The sequence below is a fragment of the Schistocerca gregaria genome, chromosome 3 (assembly GCF_023897955.1).
Source record: "Schistocerca gregaria isolate iqSchGreg1 chromosome 3, iqSchGreg1.2, whole genome shotgun sequence".
Lineage (NCBI taxonomy): Eukaryota > Metazoa > Arthropoda > Insecta > Orthoptera > Acrididae > Schistocerca > Schistocerca gregaria.
In genome coordinates, this window is record NC_064922.1 from 516,272,055 (window position 1) to 516,292,763 (window position 20,709).

At 41.4% G+C, this 20,709-nt stretch overlaps 1 protein-coding gene across 1 annotated transcript in view; it reads left to right on the top strand.

Annotated features, from left to right (window-relative positions):
* Positions 1-20,709, top strand: part of LOC126356175 (hexosaminidase D-like) — a 109,324-nt gene that overhangs the window by 2,167 nt on the left and 86,448 nt on the right. The window lies entirely within an intron of this gene.

Genomic DNA, 20,709 nt, shown 5'->3' on the forward strand with positions numbered 1-20,709 from the left:
ACTGCTCCTGTTCATTTGTTTCTTCTGAAGTAAAACAGGTAAAGTTTTCCCCTGCAGACTTCCTGTAAATGATGTAAAAAGTTACTTTTCTATTACTTTCCCTCCAACTTTCAGTGATAATTTATATTGGCTCGTCACATCTAGGCTCATTTTTTCATCATATCATGAAATTACTTCTGGAATGCCATAATTTTCATTATTAGCTGTTTGTTTTTTATTTGTGTCTTGAACTATCCAATCATTTGTAGAAATCTTAGAATGCTGGGAGAATTCTATCTCTGAAACTTAGTGGCAGATTAAACCTGTATGCTGAACTGACACTCAACCCTGGAGCCTTTCTTTTTGTGGTTGATATTGTTTTAAATGAGTCATAACCCACCCTCACATCTTCAATTATGCTAATACTTCTCACTTTTCTACACTTTACAGAACGACAAGATTAGTTTTTTTTTCCTTCTTTTTCTCGAACCACCAGATAGTGTGGTCTATAATCCAGTCATGAAGGAAAGATTTCAGGGATGTGGAATAATTCGAATTACTTGTTAAACTAGACCTTTGGCTGCATTACAGAGCAGTACATCAAATTGTTTGGCTTTCAAACTCACAACCAAACTATCACATTCCACAAACTTCCAACATGCTGGAATAATTGTTGATCACCAACTTCTGTTAACCAGTACATTGAACAACCAGCGAAAGTTTCAATTTTTTTTTTTTTTTTTAATTCACTTGATGACTAGTTTTGGACCAGCACCCATTTTCAAATCATCCTAACAAATAGTGAAAATGGTATTTCTGAAAGTGCAAAAACCATGTCAAAAATGTACACATATTATGAAGTAATGGAATTTAAAAAAGTGAAATTTAAAACTTAGGCTGGTTTTTTGTTGTATTACATTTCAACCTAATCTAGATCTTGAGCTATGCTACAGATCTACGTCTATACTCTGCAAGCAACCATTAGGTGCATAGCAGAGGGTGTCTCCCATTTTACCAGTTATTAGGGTTTCTTCCTGTTCCATTCACATAAGGCACACGGAAGAATGACTGTCTGAATGCCTCTGTGCATACAGTAATTATTCTAATCTTATCCTCATGATCCCTATGCGAGCAATATGTAGTGGGTTGTAGTGTTTTTCTAGAGTAACCATTTAAAACTGGTTCTTGAAACTTTGTTAATAGACTTTCTCAATGCAGTTTTTGTCTATATTCAAGAGTCTTTCACTTCAGTTCCTTCAGTATCTCTGTGACACTCTCCCACGGATTAAACAAACTTGTGATCACTCATGCTGCTCTTCTCTGTGTACATTCAATATCCACCGTTATTCCTACTTTTTAAGGGTCCCACACACTTGAGCTATATTCTAGGACTGGTCACATGAGTGATTTTGTAAGAAATCTCCTCTGTAGATTTATTGAACTTCCCCAGTATTCTACCAGTAAACCGAAGTCTACCACCTGCTTTATCTACGACTGCACCTATGTGATCATTCCATTTCATATTCCTACAAAGTCTTACACCGAGGTATTTGTATGAGCCTATTCCAATAGTGACTCACTGATATTGCAGTCGTAGGATACTAATTTTTTTCATTTTGTGAAGTGCAAAATTTAAAGCAAGTTGCCAATCTCTGCACCACTTTGAAATCTTACCAAGATCTGACTGGATATTTATGCAGCTTCTTTCAGGTAGTATTTCATTACAGATAATTGCAGCATCTGCAAAAAGTCTGAGTTACTATTAGTACTGTCTGCAAGGTCATAAATATACAACATGAATGACAAGGGCTCCAACGCACTTCTCTGAGGTTCACCCGAAGTTAATTCTACGTCTGATGATGACTCTCCATTCAAGATTACATGCTGTGCCCTCCCTTCCAAAACATCCTCAATCCCGTCACAAATTTCAGTTGATGCCCCATGTTATCGTGTTTTTAACAATAAGTTTACGTGCAATACTGAGTCAAATGTTTTTCGGAAATCAAGAAATACTGCATCTACCTGGTTGCCTTGATCTAAGTCTTTCAGAATGTCATGTGAAGAAAGTGCGAGTTGGGTTTCACGTGATGAATATTTTTGAAATCCATGCTGGTTGGCATTGAGAAGGTCATTCTGTTCGATTCCTCATTATGTTCGGTACCCTCAGTTTCAGTTCCTGTCTCATTTGCTAGAGACTGGACACTTAACTTTTGTGCCACTAACACCCTTTACCTGTTGTTGTTGTTGTTTTCAGTCCAGAGACTGGTTTGAGGCAGCTCTCCATGCTACTCTATCCTGTGCAAGCTTCTTCATCTCCCTGTACCTACTGCAACCTACATCCTTCTGAATCTGCTTAGTGTATTCATCTCTTGGTCTCCCTCTACGATTTTTACCCTCCATGCTGCCCTCCAGTACTAAATTGGTGATCCCTTGATGCCTCAGAACATGTCCTACCAACCGATTCCTTCTTCTGGTCAAGTTGTACCACAAACTCCTCTTCTCCCCGATTCTATTCAATACCTCCTCATTAGTTACGTGATCCACCCATCTAATCTTCAGCATTCTTCTGTAGTACCAAATTTTGAAAGCTTCAATTCTCTTCTTCTATAAACTATTTGTCGTCCATGTTTCACTTCCATACGTGGCTACTCTTCCTACAAATACTTTCAGAAGCGACTACCTGACATTTAAATCTATACTTAATGTTAACAAATTTCTCTTCTTCAGAAATGCTTTCCTTGCCATTGCCAGCCTACATTTTATATCCTCTCTACTTCGACCATCATCAGTTATTTAGCTCCCCAAATAGCAAGACTCCCTTGCTACTTTAAGTGTCTCACTTCCTAATCTAATTCCCTCAGCATCGCCCGACTTTAATTCGACTACATTCCATTATCCTCATTTTGCTTTTGTTGATGTTCATCTTATATCCTCCTTTCAAGACAGTCCATTCCATTCAGCTGCTCTTCCAGGTCCTTTGCTGTCTCTCCATCGATTTTAATTCCTACTCCAAATTTTTCTTTTGTTTCCTTTACTGCTTGCTCAATATACAGATTGAATAACATCAGGGAGAGGCTACAACCCTGTCTCACTCCCTTCCCAACCACTGCTTCCCTTTCATGCCTCTCGAATCTTAGAACTACCATCTGGTTTCTATACAAATTGTAAATAGCCTTTCACTCCCTGTATTTTACCCCTGCCACCTTCAGAATTTGAAAGAGAGTATTCCAGTCAACATTGTCAAACGCTTCCTCTAAGTCTACAAATGCTAGAATCGTGGGTTTGCCATTCCTTAATCTACAGGGTGCGTAAAAAAAAAATGTATACACACTTTGAAGAGTCATAGAAAATTTATTTCCTGTTCTAGAATGTTGAATTTCTGGAAATGGAAAGCTTAAAGTCCAATTGCAAAAATAAATGTACTTTGCAAATGTGATTAATGCTCAAACTGGTGGTCTTCAGCATCCATACATTTCTGAGTACGAGTCACCACTGATTCTGTACATCGTACCAAAGTGTCCAATGAGGTTTTTGTGCACACCGCCTGAATCTCATTCCAAAGTGTGTCCAGGTTATGTGGTTTACGTTTGTACACCTCGTCTTTTACTGTGCCCCATAAGAAGAAATCCAGCGGCGTGAGGTCTGTAGAATGTGCAGGAAACTCCATTGGTCCCCTGCATCCTATCCACTGGTCTGACACATTGTGATCCGGGTGTGCTCGTACGTACCTATGATAGTGAGGCAGGGTGCCATCTTGTTGGAAATAAAACTCATCATTACCGTATAATGCACGAATGCCAGGGAATATGAAGTTAGCAAGCATTGTTAGGTATGTTTCTCCAATAACAGTACCTTCAAAGTGGAAAGGTCCAATGAGTGCCCTTGCAGACAAACCACACACATTTTCACCAGGCAAATTCACAGCCTTTTCAGCTGTAATGGATGGATTATCTTCAGCCCAGTTCACACAGTTGTGCTTATTGACAGTTCTATTGAGTTTGAATTGGGCTTCATCTGACCAAATTATGATACCCATAAATCCCGGTTCACATCTCACCATCTCCTGAACCCATTCACAAAATTCTAACCTTCAATCTGGATCGTCGTCACTCAGCTGTTGCAACAGCCTTGGAACGTACACATGAAACTTGCCTTTCTTCCGAATGTGTAGCACACTACTAACACTTACATTACTCTCACGTGCCGCTTGCCTTGAAGATTTTTGAGGCGAACGCTTAAACAGCTCCAAGACCGCAGTTGTGGAATCATCACTTGTAGCTGTACGACCTGTATGCACCGATCGACCTTTATGCACATCACACATTGTTCCATGAATTTCCAATTTGTCCCGTAGATGTGTAATTGTTAACCTTGAAGGTGGTTCTGTACCATACTCACTTGTCCTCTGTCTTCAAACTGCAGCTACATTCTCAAAATTCCAGTACCAATTAATTATCTACATCCGCGCTTCAAAGCTCAAACGCACGCCCGCCATAATAGAACAGGAAATAAATTGTCTATGACAGTTCAAAGTGTGTATACATTTTTTGACGAACCCTGTATATCTGCCTTAGTTTATCAACACCTACAGCCCATAGTACAAAAACTCCCCTCCTACATTAAAAATACCAACCATTTCCTAGGTGGCCTGAAATTCTACCTCGTCCCACTCCCATCACACACCTTGCTTGTCACCATTGATGCCGTTGCCCTCTGTACCAACATCCCCCACATACTTGGTCTGTCTGCTGCTGAACATTTCCCCAGTCATCTCCCACCTGATTCCAAAATGTATGACATCTTTTCTATCCACCTCAATCAACTTTACACTTAACAATAAATACTGCTCCTTGGAGGGGCAGACATACAAACAGATCAGGGGTATGGCTATGGGAACCAGGATGGCTCCTTCCTATGCCAGCCTTTTCTTGGGTCACTTGGAAGGGGCTTTCATGGGATCCATAAGTCTTCAGCCCCTGGTTGGGTTTAGATACATTGACGACTTCTTTACCATCTGGACTCATGGTGAGACTGACCTGCTAAAATTCCTGGAATATCTAAATACCTTCTCCCAATTAAATTTTACATGGTCTTACTCTGAATCCCATGCCACTTTCTTGATGTTGATTTCTTCCTCACCGAAGGCCAGCTACAAGCTTCTGACCACATTAAACCTACCAATAAACAACAGTACTTACACTTTGACAGTTGCAATCCTTTCCATGTCAAATGTTCCCTCCCATACAGCCTTGGCATCGGAGGCAAACATACTTGTTCAGATGCAGACTCTTCACAGCAATTCACCACTATTCTCACCTCAGCCCTCAATGCATGTAATTACCCCACCAGCCTAGTTAAAACTAGGCCATTTCCTGGGCCTTCACATCCAATCCTGGTACTGCTGATCTCTCCACAAAACAGATTTGGAGCATACCATTGGTGACTCAGTATTATCCTGGTTTGGAATGTACTAATCAGCTACTTTGACAGGGCAATGACTTCCTAAAATCGTGCTCTGAAATGAGATCCATTCTTTCTGAAACTTTGCCCACCACACCTACAATAGCTTTCTGTCGCCTCCCAATCTCCGTAAAATTCTTGAAGACCCTATCACCTTCTGCACCCATCTCCCTACCTTATGGCTCCTACCCCTGTGACCATCCCTGCTGCAAGATTTGCCCTACGCACCCTCCTACCATCACCTATAATAGCCTTGTAACTGGCAAAACATATACTATCAAAGGGAGAAGCACTTGTGAAATGACTCATGTCATATACCAGGTATTATGTAAACACTGTTCAGACTTTATCGGCATGACTACCACCAAATTATCAATTAGGATGGATGGTCATAGGCAAATGGCATATATGGGCAGCTCGCAGTACCCTGTTGCAGAGCATGTTCCACAACATGACATTTGTGACCTCAGCACTTGTTTCACCATCTGGATTCTTCCCCCGGACAACAGTTTCTCAGAACCCCGCAGAGGGAACTAGCACTACAACAAGAACACTGCAGGTGCGAACTAGCACTACAAGATGTCCTTGGTTCTCACCACCCACCTGGCATTAATTTACATTAATTTCTTCCGTTTCAGCTTTTCTTCATCGTAGATACTCTTTGCTTCACTCCATTTTAGTTTTCTACATCTTTCATTGTCTTTCCCGTCTAATTTTCACTGCCCCTTCCCACCTCTGTCACGTACAAGGCACTTAGCTTCTCCCTGTTATTAACTCGTGCACATTGTTTTAGTAGTAATCTCTGTCTTGCTTATTACCCTGTCTTCCATCTTTAAGCTCTCAGGTTTTCAAATCTTGTCAGATATAGTCCCCAACAATCAGTCTTTCCTTCTCATCCCGTACAGAAAGTCTCCCCTGACCTGTGGTTCTCGGGAACTTTCCCAAAATCTACCCCTTTTCCTAGACCTCTCCAGTCCTTTCCCTTCACCCTTCTGCCTTCCCCTACAATCCTGCTGCCTGGAGAATGAGCCACTGGCTCTGAAAGCTTGACAATCACAACCGTCTTTTATGTGTGTGTTCTGCCACCGCTTGGTAAGTAGGTTTTTTATCTATCCAATTAAATAGGTATATCTGGTATTCACATTTCATCATTTGCACACATATCTTTATATGGCAAGTTATTTCCCTGTTCAAAATGTGAATAGAAAAAATAGCTATTGTTGAAGCCCAGGAACTAAATTAGAGTTGAATGATTCTAGATGCATGTACATACATACTCCGCAAGCCACCAGATAGTGGATGGTGGAGGATACCCTATACCTTTTCTAGTCATTCTCACAAAGAACAGTTCTCTAAATTTTCTCAATAGTATTTCGCTAAAAGAACGTCTTCTTCCATACAGAGATTCCCATTTAAGTTCACAAAGCATCTGCGTAACATTTGCATGTTGGTCAAACCTACGGGTAATAAATATAACAGCATGCCTCTGAATTGCTTTGAAATCTTCCTGTTATCCAAGCTGGTGGTGATCCCAAACACTCGAAGTACTCAAGGGTGCATCATACTATTGTTATGTATGCAATTTCCTTAATAAATGAGCTACACTTTCCCAGAATTCTACCAGTTAACAGAAGTGGACCATTCAGCTTATTTGCTACTGACCTCATAAGCTTCTTCCACTTCATATCAGTTTGCAACATTAAGCCTAGATGTTTAATTAACATGACTCTGTCAAGCAGCACATCATTAATACTCTATTTGAACATTTCTGGAATGTTTTTCCTACTCATCTGTATTAACTTAAATAGTTTGACATTTAGAGCAAGCTATTATTCATCACACCAAACAGAAATTTCAAATCATCTTGTATCCTCCTGCAGTCACTTAATGAAAACACTTTCTCATACACTACCAGCATCGTTAGCCACCAGTTCCAGATTGCTGCTCACCTTACCTGTCAGATTGTTTATGTATATTGCAGTGTAACATGACATTTCGTTAGGAAATGCCATGGTAACCTTTTAGGCTTTTCGAGAAATGGAAGATATTGACATGAGTGTGGAGAGAAAAACTATTATTTTAAGTTAATTGAATTAGAGTGGAGCATAACACTGTTGCTAGGCTTCTATTTATGTAGAGCCAAGAATATGTGTAAGAGTTGCGTCTCCCATGGGCATGAGCGGTGAACGAAAGTTGTTGCATGCTGTGGTGAATGTCTTATCTCGTGGAGCTGCTGGTGGAAGGTGTTATGGTGGACCACCAAGAAATACCAGAGACCTGCATTAGCAATGAATGTCATGTAATACATAAATTAATGGACTTCTTCTATTGAGCCTGCGGCTCATTGTAAAGTTTATTGTGTTACATGAACAGTGCATGCAGCTTGTTAGTCAAGTCCTGTGTGTTCTTGCCTCCAATGAGAATGTTGTCTAAATAGTTTGGTGTGGCTGGCATGATGTGGGTGAGGTACTTGTGCTAGTGCTGAGAAATTGCCGGAGCAAATGCCAAACAGAAGACTGTTATACTGAAACAGTCCAAAATGAGTATTGATCACCAAGAAGCATTGTGAATCCTTGGCCAACAGAAGGCGAAGATATGCACCACAGAGGTCAGTTTGACAAACACTTTGCCATCTGCGGGGAGGGTCATTGTGTCCTCTATGTTGGGAATAGGAGAAGCGTCTGTAACAGTTTGGGGATTAATGGTTGCCTTGAACTCCCCACGGATGAGCAGTGTGCCATTTGGTTTTTCTATGATGATGTTGGGATGGTCCATTGGCTGTTGGGAATGGGAGTGAGAATACCCTCATTCTTCAACTGCAGAAGCTCCAGCCAGAGTTCTCTGAGTGCACAGGGAACATTTCTGGCTTTGAAAAACTTCAGTATTGCTGATGGGAGAAGAGCCACATGTGCCTTGAAATCTTTGAAACCAGTGGAGGGTTGTGTGAACACTGAGGTAAACTTGGAAAAGAGGTCTTTTAGGTAGGGGATGGTGCCCCGTAACATGATGTTTGGTGGAGGGGGTGGGGGGGGGGGGGGGGGGAATGTGTAGTTGTGTGTCTCCGTAAGCCAAGAGTGTTCAACAGATCCAGGACCAAAACTGATGGCTCCGGGAGTGTCAACAACCAAAATTCTGGCTGTGAAGGTGGTTGAATGGTGCTGTAACTTGAGTTGTAAATTGGCAATTGTGTTTAATGATGTCATTGCTGTAGCTGCACAGCAGAGTTTCAAAAGGTTTGGTGGGGAGGAGATCACACAAAATAGTAAGGCTGCCAATGTATAATGGTCATGGAGGATCCCATGTCTGCAGCTCGATAGGCAGATTATTGATAGCTACTGGGAGCAATAGAGGTAACTCTGAGTGGGGAAGGACAAATTGAATGTAGGAATGTCTGGCTGCAGATCCACCCTGTTGTTCAACACAGCGTCTGAGGGGTCCATACGTACACCATTAGCATTAATTTTGAGAGCTGCTTTTCACACTTCAGCCATATTCCTATATTTTCCACAAGAGGTCTGCTTGGCGCACCCATAGTGAGACCGGTGTCTCTGGTGACTAATAAAACACTGACTTCAGGAAGTGAACTGTCTGGCCACTGAGTCTTTGTGCCTGCACTGTGTGAATCTGACCTGGTTTTATGGGCATGACCTGGAGCTGAATGCGACATATTGATGGGGCGGCAAACACTTGTGATAGACCCCACAGGGTGGCTGATGATCTGAGAGACTGTTCAAAAACTCTGGTAATGGGGAGACATGTTTCTAAAAGAAAGGTCCTTCAATTTAAGGAGATCCGTGTACAGTCCTTCATTGGGACCATGTACGAGAATCATGTCCCAGATCGATGAAGACGCAAAATGCACTGAGGGTTAATACACTGTAAACAGTAGATGTGATATCAATCCTGGAGGTGGATGATCCATTTGTGGTAAAACTGTCCTTAAGGTTCCTGGAATTAAACTTCTGGCATGCAGCTGCCACATGCGCTTTGCAGTCAACAGTAATCTACCAAGCTGGATTTCAACTTCTGGGCTTCCACTTTCTGGTTAAGTTGTTGCAGATGGCAGTAAACGTCTGGGTCTGCATATATAAGAAAGAAGATGCACTAGTGCATATCGCTTGTGATGCCATGGGCTAAGAAGTGTCTCATGCATGCCATGTAGTTCTCCCATGACTCAATGTTCTTGTCGAACTGCTGGAACATTGGGGACACCATCTGGAAGCCCTCGATCCTGGAATCAACCCAGGAGAGCTCCAGAAGAGCCATGGAGATGGTTACCAACCACTCGGTCAGGAACTTGTGGGTGTGGTGCATCTGCTGGAGCAGTAGCACCACCTGGGCAGAAACATCCACTGGTTCCATCATGCTTGAAGCAATGTGACAATAAGCGTACTCGGAAGTGGAAGAATATGTGCCAAAACATTCTCTACCTGGATCAGAGCACGAACATGAGACAATGACTTGCAAAATAATATCTCGTTGCGAACTAATAAGACCCCCAAAGGTGCCACAGGAAAAATACCAAGATGTAAAATGAATGTGAATTTTATCGTATCTCTGTTAAACAGTCTTCTCCAATGGGAGCTAGTTTGGAACACAACAAATGAGAACAAGTCACTTCTTGAATACTGAAAGAATGATGATAATATCTGAAGGCAGAAGGCCTGAAAATGCCACAGTAAATTGAAAGCTACAAAGACCAATGTCCATACACTAAGCATGCCACAAAGTCAGAAAGGGGCATGCAAAAATTATAGTCCAGCATATTGACAATCCAAAAACAAAGTCCAGTTGCTGGTCATGGGGTCAAAGGCCATGTCTCTTCAGGGTAGAGGCCACAAATGGTGTGTGTCCATAAATGACAGCTTCTGGAAGCAAAGGTCGATGTGGACGGTGTTATCACTGTTATCGTAGCAGTGACTCAGAGGGAAATCTTGATTGTGGGAATGCTTCCGCAATCAGCATATGGTCCAGGAAAATTAATCAGAACGAACTGCTTGAGTGTAGCCCAAACGATGGCCTACATGCACCCTGAGCATCAGAATATGGCAGATGTTATTTTCGATAAGGCCCATGGAGCAGAAAAGTTCCACGGAACCAATGGCCTCTAGCTGTGCCTGGGTTACTGCCTGGTAGCCTGGCGTAGTGTGGAAATCCCATATCTGTCATCAGAAGAGCTGTCCACTGCAAGGTTCATGCCCGCATAACACATAGATCTTGGGTAATCTCTTCCCCCGTTAAATTACAAAATGGTCCTTTCTGAATCAAAACTGTGAATTGTAATGGATCTGGGAGGTGTATTATTTTCAACTGAAGTTATCGATACCGAATTTAGTAGGCGAAGTGGTGAATGTTTTTCTCTTATATTTTTGTCAGAATTTTTATAAATTATAATCTACTTATTTTTTATGTTAATTTACTATTATGTTTAAAAATTGCAATATATTGATTGATATTGGTGGATATGACGAACAATATCAAAGAGACTTATTACAAGCGGAAGTTTGGGTGTCAAGTGGAATATCTTTGAAGCTAGAGTCATTCTTTGTCACTTGTAGAGTCGGCTGTGGTCTGTTGAGATGCAGTCGTGGAACAAAGTTGTACTTCCCTGTGAAATAAATCGAAAGTGAATGATGAACTTATGAGTTTTTCGTATTACTTTTTATATCAAGTAGCTGCAAGCAAGCACATCCAGAAAGAAAAATGGTATTAGAAACACCCAAATTGAGACAGACACGGTGAACAGCGGAACTTCTGCATCCAGCAAACGGCACTATTGGAATCATACTCATATTAGACAACTGAAGCCACCTGTAGGAATTTAACTATTATATATATTCAAAAAAAGTGACTACTTTATTTGAACTATACCAGGTTTTATTACAAAATAACAATAGTGGAATGACAGTTTCAGAATCCACCAAAAATAAATAAATAAATAAAACTCATGACACACCTGTTACCATAACACACCATCAAAGCCTGAATGTGGTAAAAGTTTTAATTTTTTAATATGAAAACTTGGAGTAGTAAGAGGTTTGTATGTAATATACATTGTGACCCATCAGACAACAAGTCTGAAATCTTACTCTTCTTTCTCACTTTTGTGAGTAAGAGATTTGAAGCTGTATTTTCCAGTCCAAGACATGGTGCTATAAATGCCATCCCTTTGGGCGTATGTCTTCCTACTGCACAAACAGTTAAGGTTGTGGAGACTGCATTTGGCCATTTCATGAAAAGTCGCCATCTGCGCAACCACCATTCTATGTCAGTTGGGGACAATCATCCTCTTCAGCCTCCAAAGTGTGCTACTCTATTAATGAATATAAAATCCAGGAACTTAAGGTCTTAGATTGCCTCTCTTATTTTGAAGCCTGAAAAAGTGCTACTGCTTTTATCACATGCAAGTGAATCATGTTTTGCCACTCCCATGGCCTGGTCACTGCCAGCACTTATTTTCTCCATCCCCTTGACTTGGGATAATCACAAGTAAATTATCCCATGGGGGACATATAAACTCCCCTCTTGTAGTTCCTGTAGCATTATCTTTTGTAACATTGAATCCATGCAATCGGCTGGAGAAGTGTCCTCCTCCTATGGCATCTCGCTGGTGTCAGGGCTTCCTTTAGAGAACTTTCTCTGTGGAAATCTGCAGACCAGTGACTCCCAACTTCAGCCAATATCTGGATGCACCACAGATTATGAATCACAGGGCTTCCTATGTCTCTTCAGATCCTGCCCTTGTAAGAGATCCGATCCTCTAAGGCAGTTAGAGAGAAAAAGAAGAAATCTGATGACTCCAGAGCCTCCTGATTCCCCCAAGCCATTGAGCTATTGGACTCAGAAACTCTGTTCCTAGATGTTGTTCCAGGCCCACAAGTGACGGGCAGTGATCCTGATGTTTGACAGTCCCCTTGGCCCTTCACATCTAACCAGGGTTCTCTTAAAGTGATAATTCAATGAAACTGCAGTGGATATTACTTTCACCTGCAGAATTACAACTGTTAATGCTCTCCTGTTCTGCGATCTGTGCTGCCTCCAAGAAATGCATTTCCCTGGTGATAATTCTCCAGCCCTTCAAGAATACCATGCCTTTGATCAGATTCATACTGCCCCTTGAGAGCACGTGGTGGTGGTGGTGGTGGTGGTGGTGGTGGTGGTGGTGTGCGTGTGCGTGCGTGCGTGCGTGTGCATGTGCGTGGTGCGTGTGCGTGGGTTCACAGAGACGTCAGTGAATGGATACCTCTCTATACCACATTGGAAGCAATAGCAGTGTAAGTGCGAATGACCCCAATGATCCCCATTTGTAATGTTTATTTATTTCTAGGCAGTGCATTTACGTATGTTGAGATGACCATTTTTAATCTGACAACTTTCCCTCCTTTTTTCCTGTTTGGGTTTGCAATAAACCGCTCCCCCCCGATGGTTCACCTTGACTCAGAACTCTACTTGGTTACCTAGTGCTTGAATATTGTTGCATAGTCCTGATTTTTTTGGACTCCTAGTTGATAAAAAAGCTTACATAGCTGCCCCTTATTTGTCAACAAGACTAACTGAATGTGAGAGCTTAAAGCTCTCTGTCTCATTGCCCAAATCTCTTGTAATGTAGATCACGCTATTCCTTCGTCTTTTCCTGATTGGACTATTGTTACCAGGTTTATGGGTCAGTGGAACCTTTGGCTTTGAATGTATTGGACCCAGTATTGGTGCCTTCCAGACTAGTTCTATAGGCAGTGTCCTTGATGAAATAGTAATCTTACATATTTAGTTCTGTCGATACCAACTCTTACTCACTTATGCAACTACCATAAAATATCACTTATTGAATTCTTTTTTTAATACAAGATGCGTTGACCACCTTACACTAGACCTCCCCATTTGGAATTTGCTGAGAGATGCTCCGCCGCCCACTCCTCCTTGGTTAGTGCCCATACGACAAAATTGCGACAGATATATTCCATGGACCAAAATGTTAGTAGCTCCCACAACTCTTTTAGTTCTTCAGTAGTCTCAGTATTCTGTTGACATTTAGTCTGATAGCGCTAAAACCATGGATAGGATGGGATACACTTTTACATTTCATGTCTGTCAGGAACAACATTTGCTGCGAGGAACATGTAGTGTATTTACGGTGAAGCTGATGGCCGTTAACAGAGCCCTATATTATACTTAACAGACCTCTCTCAACCAAATTTTAATGTGTAGTGACTCAATGAGCATTCTCCAGGCTGTTAATTGATAATACTTTGACACCCTTTGATGTCTACTACTCACAATCTTCGTCTGACTTTACAGTAATTGTGCCCAAAGCAATTATGTGTGCAAAATTCACTTTGATGATTCCAGGTACAGAATTGCATTTGCAGTTAAGGCATGTAGTGTCATGGAGATGGAACAACATCTGGAGGGCTACTGCTCTCTCTAATAAACTCCACACTGTCGAGGAGACTATGGCTGCATGGAGCTTCCCCTTCCACTCCTCCCAGAAGGAATCCATTGTTCTACGATGCCTCTGTATAAGTCGCACCAGATAACCCATAGTTTTATCTTGTGTAGTAGCCATCCCCACATAGTGGTTTTGGATTCATACAGACCTTACCTCACATACTGGTGGAATGCCATCTCCTTCTCATTCTCTATGCTAATCATGGACTTCTGAATTCTTCTAAGGAAATACAACTCATCCATGAAGGAAGTGGCTCATATGGTGGTCGTTCAACTGATTCTGGGTTATTGTTCATCAATGTGGCATGCTTACCAAGTAGGACTGATAGAAAAGGTAGAGAAGATCCAACAGGAAGCGACACATTTCATCACAGGTTTGTTTAGTTGGTGTCAGGGTGTTACAGAGATGCTCAACAAACTCCAGTAGCAGACATTAGAAGAGAGGCATTGTACACCACGGAGAGGTGTCAGATGTGGCGGAGATACCTCTCACTGCAAATGAGTCCTTGGAGAGCCCTCACCTACTTCCTGACCTGCAGATCGGTCCAGCCCATGTACTTTTACCTACCTTTAAATACTTTTCATCTCTGACATCAATATTGCTTTCAGTGCCTCCATTTTACCATACTGCCAAAATTCAGTCAAGTTTCTGACTGATGTCACTAACTCCTGATGGACTATCTGCAGCTACATTTACGCTACTCTACAACTCGTACTGAAGTGCCAGGCTGGAGGTTCATTAAATAACCTTCAAGTATTCTCCATCATTCTGCTCTCGAACAGCATGATGGAAAAACAAACACTTAAATCTTTTCATGCATGATCTAATTTCTCTTATTTTATTATGATGGTCATTTCTCAATATGTAGGTGGGCGCCAACAGAACATTTTTGCATTTGGGTGAAAAGTTGGAGATTGAAATTTTGTGGAACGGTCTCGCGGTAATGAAAACACCTTTATTTTAACGAGTGCCACCCAAACTCGCATATTGTATCCGTAGCACTGTCTTCCCTGTTCTGCAACAATACAATATGAGCTGCCCTTTTCAGAACTTTTCTACTGTCCTCCGTCAGTCCTATCTGGTAAGGATCCCATAACGCATATTTTAGCAGAGGACAGACAAGTGTATTGTGTAGACCATCTCATTACTGAATTTGTTGCTTCTTCTGAGAGTTCTAACATATAAAATAGAGTTTTTGACTCACTTTTCCCACAAAATTATCTATATGATCACTCCAAGTTAAGTTATTCATAATTGTAATCCCTAAAATTTAGTTGTATATTAAAAACAAAGATTCCAAGACTTACCAAGCGGGAAAGCGCCGGCAGACAGGCACATGAACAAAACACACAAACACACACACAGAATTACTAGCTTTCGCAACCGATGGTTGCTTCTTCAGGAAGGAGAGGGAAATACGAAAGGATGTGGGTTTTAAGGGAGAGGGTAAGGAGTCATTCCAATCCCGGGAGCGGAAAGACTTCCCTTAGGGGAAAAAAAGGACAGGTTTACACTCGCACACACACACACACACATCCATCCGCACATACACAGACACAAGCAGACATATATATATATAAATAAAACAGAAAGAAACTTCCACATGGGAAAAATATATTAAAAACAAAGATTCCAAGACTTACCAAGCGGGAAAGCGCCGGCAGACAGGCACATGAACAAAACACACAAACACACACACAGAATTACGAGCTTTCGCAACTGGCAGTTGCTTCGTCAGGAAAGAGGGAGGGAGAGGGAAAAATGAAAGGATGTGGGTTTTAAGGGAGAGGGTAAGGAGTCATTCCAATCCCGGGAGCGGAAAGACTTCCCTTAGGGGAAAAAAAGGACAGGTGTACACTCGCACACACACACACACACATATCCATCCGCACATACACAGACACAAGCAGACACAATGTGTCTGCTTGTGTCTGTGTATGTGCGGATGGATATGTGTGTGTGTGTGTGTGCGAGTGTACACCTGTCCTTTTTTTCCCCTAAGGGAAGTCTTTCCGCTCCCGGGATTGGAATGACTCCTTACCCTCTCCCTTAAAACCCACATCCTTTCATTTTTCCCTCTCCCTCCCTCTTTCCTGACGAAGCAACTGCCAGTTGCGAAAGCTCGTAATTCTGTGTGTGCGTTTGTGTGTTTTGTTCATGTGCCTGTCTGCCGGCGCTTTCCCGCTTGGTAAGTCTTGGAATCTTTGTTTTTAATATATATATATATATATATATATATATATATATATATATATATATCTTCTCGATATCTGCCAGGCCTCAACCTCCGCTAATTTCAAGTTGCCGCCGCTCATACCTCACCTGTCTTTCAACAACTTCTTTGCCTCTGTACTTCCGCCTCGACTGACATCTCTGCCCTTAACTCTTTGCCTTTAAATATGTCTGCTTGTGTCTGTGTATGTGCGGATGGATATGTGTGTGTGTGTGTGTGTGTGTGTGCGAGTGTACACCTGTCCTTTTTTTCCCCTAAGGGAAGTCTTTCCGCTCCCGGGATTGGAATGACTCCTTACCCTCTCCCTTAAAACCCACACCCTTTCATTTTTCCCTCTCCTTCCTTCCTTCCTGACGAAGCAACTGCCAGTTGCGAAAGCTTGTAATTCTGTGTGTGTGTTTGTGTGTTTTGTTCATGTGCCTGTCTGCCGGCGCTTTCCCGCTTGGTAAGTCTTGGAATCTTTATTTTTAATATATATATATATATATATATATATATATATATATATATATATATATATATATATATATATATATATAAAAAGAAACTCCTTACCCTCTCCCTTAAAACCCACATCCTTTTGTCTTTCCCTCTCCTTCCTGAAGAAGCAACCATCGGTTGCGAAAGCTAGTAATTCTGTGTGTGTGTTTGTGTGTTTTGTTCATGTGCCTGTCTGCCGGCGCTTTCCCGCTTGGTAAGTCTTGGAATCTTTGTTTTTAATATATTTTTCCCATGTGGAAGTTTCTTTCTATTTTATTTACATCACTAAAATTTAGTTGAATTTATGACCTTTAGATTTGTATGATTTATTGTGTAACCAAAACATAGCATATTACTTTTAGTAGTTATATGGATGACCTCACACTTTTTATTACTTTGTCTAAATCATTTTTCAATTTGTTTTGATCTTCTGATGACTTTACAACACAGTAAATGATCTGCTTCATGTACAAAAAATGTTGGATGTCTCCTTAATCATTTATATAGATCCTCATTTTGCTTTTGTTGATCTTCATCTTATATCCTCCTTTCAAGACACAGTCCATTCCGTTCAACTGGTCTTCCAAGTCCTTTGATGTCTCTGACAGAATTACAGTGTCATTAGCGAACCTAAAAGTTTTTATTTCTTTTCCATGCATTTTAATACCTACTCCAAATTTTTCTTATGTTTCCTTTACTGCTTGCTCAATATACAGATTGAATAACATCAGGGATGGGCTACAACCCTGTCTCACTCCCTTCCCAACCACTGCTTCCCTTTCATGCCCCTCGACTCTTATAACTGCCATCTGGTTTCTATACAAATTGTAAATAGCCTTTCGCTCCCTGTATTTTACCCCTGCCGCCTTCAGAATTTGAAAGAGAGTATTCCAGCCAACATTGTCAGAAGATTTCTTTAAGTCTACAAACGCTAGAAACATAGGTTTGTCTTTCCTTAATCTATCTTCTAAGATAAGTTGTAGAACAATTACTAACAAAGAGATAGAGGGGCTGGCCAGTACTTACCTCAGCTCAGTACAGCTGATAGAAACACAAAAAACAACCGAAAATTTAAGTTCCTAGCTTTCGGAATAAATGTTCCTTCATCAGGGAGGAGAGAGGGGAAAGAAAGGGAAGAAGGGAAAGTGGATTTAGTTACTCACAACCCAGGTTATGAAGCAACAGGGAAAGGAAAACAGGGAGGGTAGCAAGGATGGAGGCATGGTTGTCAGAGGGAAGCCAAAGATATTCTACTGTAAGTACTGTGCCAGCTTCAAACCAAAGAGGATGCATACAGAAGTAAAGAGGTATATAGTATAAAGATGTAGGATGAAAAGATGCATGAATGGCTAAAGAGGAAAGGGAAAGAGGAGAAGACTGAAAAGTAAATGGGAGTGAGGTTGTTTAACGTAGGTTCAGTCCAGGGGGATGGCGGGATGAAGGATAAGGGCTAAGGATTGAAGGTTCTGGAAGTCCAGGAGAGATTGGTGGAAGGAGGAATTGCACCCAGAGATGGGAACTTTTAAGGTAAATCCTTCAGGGGTAATTCCAAAGGTTAAGCAGGAACGGAGGAAAAGTATGTGGGATTGCAGTTTGGCTATGGTAAATGCAGATAATTTGTAGGGTCAGTATTGCCTCATGTGTTCCAATTTTTCTACAGAATCCAAATTGATCTTCCCCAGGGTCAGCTTCTACCAGTTTTTCCCTTCGACTGTAAAGAATTCGCATTAGTATTTTGCAGCCGTGACTTATTAAACTGATAGTTTGGTAATTTTCACATGTGTCAACACCTGCTTTCTTTGGGATTGGAACTAATATATTCTAGTATTTCATCTGAGCTCTTGATATTCATGCAAGTGGTTCTCTTTTCTCCAAAGGTCTCTTTAATTTTCCTGTAGGCAGTATCTATCTTACTCCTAGTGAGATAAGCCTCTACGTCCTTACATTTGTCCTCTAGCCATCCCTGCTTAGCCATTTTGCACTAACTGTTGATCTCATTTTTTAGACTTGTGTATTCCTTTTTGCCTGCCTCATTTACTGCATTTTTATATTTTCACCTTTCATCAATTAAATTAATTATCTCTTCTGTTACTCAAGGATTTCTACCAACCCTTGTGTTTTTACCTACTTGATCCTGTGCTGCCTTCAGTGTTTCGTCTCTCAAAGTTACCCATTCTTCTTCTACTGTATTTCTTTCCCCCATTCTACATCTACATTTATACTTCACAAGCCACCCAACGGTGTGTGGCGGAGGGCACTTTAACTGCCACAGACATTACCTCCCATTTCTGTTCCACTTGCGTATGGTTCGCGGGAAGAACTACTGTCTGAAAGCCTCTGTGCGTGGTCAAATCTCTCTGATTTTACATTCGTGATCTCCTCGAGAGGTATAAGTAGGGGGAAGCAATATATTCGTTACCTCATCCAGAAACGCACCCTCTAGAAACATGGTGAGCAAGCTACACCGCGATGCAGAGTGCCTCTCTTGCAGAGTCTGCCACTTGAGGTTGCTAAACATCTCCGTAATGCTATCACGATTATCAAATAACCCTGTGACGAAATGCACCTCTCTTCTTTGGATCTTTTCTGTCTCCTCCGTCAACCCGATCTGGTACGGATCCCACACTGATGAGCAGTACTCAATTATAGGTCGAGCGAGTGTTTTGTAAGCCACCTCCTTTGTTGACGAACTACATTTTCTAAGGACTCTCCCAATGATTCTCAACCTGGTACCCGCCTTACCAACAATTAATTTTATATGATCATTCCACTTCAAATCGTTCCGCACGCATGCTCCCAGATATTTTACAGAAGTAACTGCTACCAGTGTTTGTTCCGCTATCATATAATCATACAATAAAGGGTCCTTCATTCTATGTATTCGAAATACATTACATTTATCTATGTTAAGGGTCAGTTGCCACTCCCTGCACCAAGTGCCTATCCGCTGCAGATCTTCCTGCATTTTGCTACAATTTTCTAATGCTGCAATTTCTCTGTATACTACAGCATCATCCGTGAAAAGCCGCATGGAACTTCTGACACTATCTACTAGGTCATTTATATATATTTTGAAAAGCAATGGTCCCATAACACTCCCCTGTGGCACGCCAGAGGTTACTTTAACGTCTGTAGATGTCTCTCCATTGATAACAACATGCTGTGTTCTGTTTGATAAAAACTCTTCAATCCAGCCACACAGCTGGTCTGATATTCTGTAGGCTCTTACTTTGTTTATCAGGCGACAGTGTGGAACTGTATCGAATGCCTTCTGGAAGTTAAGGAAAATAGCATCTACCTGGGAGCCTGTATCTAATATTTTCTGGGTCTCATGAACAAATAAAGCGAGTTGGGTCTCACATGATCACTGTTTCCGGAATCCATGTTGATTCCTACAGAGTAGATTCTGGGTTTCCAAAAACGACATGATATGCAAGCAAAAAACATGTTCTAAAATTCTACAACAGATCAACATGAGAGATATAGGTCCATAGTTTTGCGAATCTGCTCGACGACCCTTCTTGAAGACTGGGACCACCTGTGCTCTTTTCCAATCATTTGGAACCTTCCGTTCCTCTAGAGACTTGCGGTACACGGCTGTTAGAAGGGGGGCAAGTTCTTTCGCGTACTCTGTGTAGAATCGAATTGGTATTCTGTCAGGTCCAGTGGACTTTCCTCTGTTGAGTGACTCCAGTTGCTTTTCTATTCCTTGGACACTTATTTCAATGTCAGCCATTTTTTCGTTTGTGCGAGGATTTAAAGGGGGAACTGCAGTGCGGTCTTCCTCTGTGAAACAGCTTTGGAAAAAAGTGTTTAGTATTGCAGCTTTACACGTGTCATCCTCTGTTTCAATGCCATCATCATCACAGAGTGTCTGGATATGCCGTTTTGAGCCACTTACTGATTTAACGTAAGACCAGAACTTCCTAGGATTTTCTGTCAAGTCGGTACATAGAATTTTACTTTTGAATTCACTGAAAGCTTCACACATAGTCCTCCTTACGCTAACTTTGACATCGTTTAGCTTCTGTTTGTCTGAGAGGTTTTGGCTGCGTTTAAACTTGGAGTGAAGCTCTCTTTGCTTTCGCAGTAGTTTTCAAACTTTGTTGTT